This window comes from Octodon degus, unplaced genomic scaffold (assembly GCF_000260255.1).
Source record: "Octodon degus isolate 3935 unplaced genomic scaffold, OctDeg1.0 scaffold00032, whole genome shotgun sequence".
Lineage (NCBI taxonomy): Eukaryota > Metazoa > Chordata > Mammalia > Rodentia > Octodontidae > Octodon > Octodon degus.
Window position 1 is genome coordinate 4949771 of NW_004524608.1, and position 3473 is coordinate 4953243.

Below are 3473 nucleotides of genomic sequence, written 5' to 3' on the forward strand. Positions count from 1 at the left end.
TAAAGCATAAATAAAAGAAGAAACAAAAAAAGAGAAAGAAGCAGAAGAAGAGACTGACACTACCAAACTAGAATGTTCTATTTTTGTCTCTCTTTATGAGGACAGGGAGAAGATGACCATCTTCAGCTCCAAAGAAATCCCCTCACCAGGAACCAAATCAGCTACCATCTTGATCCTCAGCTAAGCAGCCTATTAAACTGCGAGAAAATGTTTTTTTTTTTTAAACCAGCCAATTGCCAAAATATTTGTGAAAAAAATTCATAGCACTCTATATTATGTCCCTGTTCCCAATACAAGCACTATTTTTTCTCTTAATTCTATCAACGCTCTGTGTAGGATTTATTTAAACAGATTATGCTTGTTTGGATTTCCAGACAGAAAAAAAGAAAAGAATTCTCCCTAATAGACTGGTAATTAAAAGATCTAAATAATTAGGAAAACCTTCTCACCCGTGCTCTGAGCTGGAGCCTTCTGTCGGCTCAGGCCTAACTTCTTCCGTGCTTAAAATCTGTGAAAAATGGCAAATGTGGATGATAGACGTGACCTCATCTCTGAAGTAGATCATGAAGTAAATCCCGGGCCCATGAATATGCAGTTTAATTCATCAGACCTAAGATCAAAAAGGTCCTTCTACATAGAACCCACAAACATTGTCAATGTGAATGATGTCATTCAGAGGGTTAGTGACCATGCTTCTGCCTTGAACAAGAGGATTCGTTACTACAGCCAGCTTTCCACTCCTGCAGACACGGCACTGATTGCTCCAGACCATGTAGTTCCAGCTCCAGAAGAGTGCTACGTGTACAGCCCTTTGGGGGTCTGCTTATAAACTTCAAAGTTACACTGAAGGACATGGCAAAAACACCAGCTTAGTGACCATTTTCATGATTTGGAATACCATGATGGGGACATCTATAGTAAGTATTCCTTGGGGCATAAAACAGGCTGGATTTACCACCGGAATGTGTGTCATCTTGCTGATGGGCCTTTTAACACTTTATTGCTGCTACAGAGTAGTGAAATCATGGAGTATGATATGTTCATTGAATACTACTACCTGGGAATATCCAGATGTCTGCAGATATTATTTTGGTTCCTTCGGTCAGTGGTCGAGTCTCCTTTGCTCCTTGGTGTCTCTCATTGGAGCAATGATAGTTTATTGGGTGCTAATGTCTAATTTTCTCTTTAATACTGGAAAGTTTATTTTTAATTTTATTCACCACATTAATGACACCGACACTATACTGAGAATCAATAATAGCAACCCTGTGATTTGCCCGGGTGCTAGGAGCGGGGGCCACCCTGATGATGACTCCATGGCTTTCTACACCAATGACACCGAAGTCCAGCAGTTTGCAAAGTGGTGGAGCAGATCCAGGACAGTGCCCTTTTACCTGGTCGGGCTCCTCCTGCCGCTGCTCAATTTCAAGTTGCCTTCATTTTTTTCAAAATTTAATATTCTAGTCACAGTATCCGTTCTCCATTTGATTTTTCTTGTCACTTTGAAGGCTATTCAGTTGGGATTTCATTTGGAATTTCACTGGTTTGTACCAACAGAATTTTTTGTACCAGAGATAAGATTTCAGTTTCCACAGGTGACTGGAGTGCTTACCCTTGCTTTCTTTATTCATAATTGTATTATCACACTCTTGAAAAACAATAAGAATCAAGAAAACAATGTGAGAGACCTGTGCATCACCTACATGATGGTGACACTGACTTATCTCTATATCGGAGTCCTGGTTTTTGCTTCGTTTCCTTCACCTCCTTTATCCAAAGAGTGCATTGAGCAGAATTTTTTAGACAACTTCCCTAGCGGTGACATCCTGTCCTTTGTTGGAAGGATCTTCCTGCTCTTCTAGATAATGACCATCTACCTGCTCTTAGGCTACTTGGCCCGCGTCCAGCTGCTGGGCCACCTCTTCGGTGACATTTACCCCAGCGTTTTCCACGTGCTCGTTCTTAATGTGATCATCGTGGGAGCTGGTGTGGTCATGGCCTGCTTCTACCCAAACATAGGCGGCATCATAAGATACTCAGGAGCAGCGTGAGGTCTGGCCTTCGTGTTCATATATCCGTCTCTCACCTACATAATTTCCCTCCACCAGGAAGAGCGTCTCACGTGGCCTAAGTTAATCTTGCATGTTTTCATCATCAATTTGGGCCTGGCCAACCTAATTGCTCAGTTTTTTATGTGAAAACTGTTGTCTCAAGATCTTTCATGGATTTGGAGCCTTGAAAATACTGCTACATAAACTCAGTTGTAAATCCTGACATTGCTGTAATGCTAAATGTTTTCTAAGCTCATCTGAAAGCAGAGGAAATAGTTGGCCATTGACACGGACCTTTTTCTACGGTGGGCAGAAGGGCAACAAGAGTGATCTGCCTTTTGTACCGTCACGCCCTTCTTTGTTCCCATTTGTCTTCTCTGAGCAGAAATGTGGGAAAAATCATAGTGGGCTTTGCTTTTAGAAACAAGGTAGGTGGATTGATTTTGGCTGCAACAAGGATTCTCACTGAGCGGTAGCGCAGTGGCACAGCGCTCGCCTAGCAAGAGCAAGAGCCTGAGTTCAATACGTGGTACCAAAAAAGTAAGTAAAATAAGGATTCTCAGGGTGTCTTGCAGCTTTTTGCTAGATTGGATTTCTGTTCTGTGTTTCATGTATTTCTCTGTTTTTACTTACCTAGTTTGTCTAAATCTTTACTCTTGGGACAGTAAGCCAGATACCTCACTTTTAGTTTCCAAGACATCAGTGTTAAGAGAATGAGTTCCTAACAGATCTTTAATCTGATTGAAGTACAAAATTTAAAAATATTGTGGGTTTTATGGCCAGAAATGTATGCAAAATAAACGAAGTAAGAGAGTTTGTTGCTGTCTGACTCCTCATTTACTTCTAGTCTGTTTCTACTAATTTAGGTTAAAATTCTAGTTCCCCACCCCAGAGTTTGCTTAGGAACAAGAATGACTGTCCCCGTAGAGCCAGGAGACAGACACCCTCGCTTCTGGATCGTTGGGACAGCGTAGGCTGTCAGAGAGGGACAGCAGAGGAGGCACAGGCAGAGGGAGCCAGTTAAGGTCATGGAGGGACAAAAGCAGTGCAGGAGGGGCCAGCAAGGGTGAGCTGCCGTTTGTCGAGTCCCCCAGGTGTGAAAGTGGTCCGTTTGCCAGAGGGAAGACTCATTTGGTTTGTATATGGTCTCTGTAGATATTTGCTTCTATACTAAGGGCAGGTCGATCTCCATCAGAAAGACTTAGATGGCGGCAGGGAATAAGAGAATCTGAAGTCTTGGAATTAAGACTCTGCTGCTCTTTCTCCCAAACTCAAAGCTAAGCCAGAGCCCAAATACTTGTGACATAACCTCTGTATTCCGCATCGGGCTACCAGCACCAACATGCAAAGTTCTCTAATTTGGGGCTAAAATTAAAACATGTTATATTGATACAGATTCCATATCCTAGGGCAGTGGATAGA

At 42.3% G+C, this 3473-nt stretch overlaps 1 pseudogene; it reads left to right on the plus strand.

The window, feature by feature from the left end:
• Window positions 1–479: 479 nt before the first annotated feature.
• Window positions 480–2215, plus strand: LOC101561488 (annotated as a pseudogene).
• Window positions 2216–3473: the final 1258 nt, after the last annotated feature.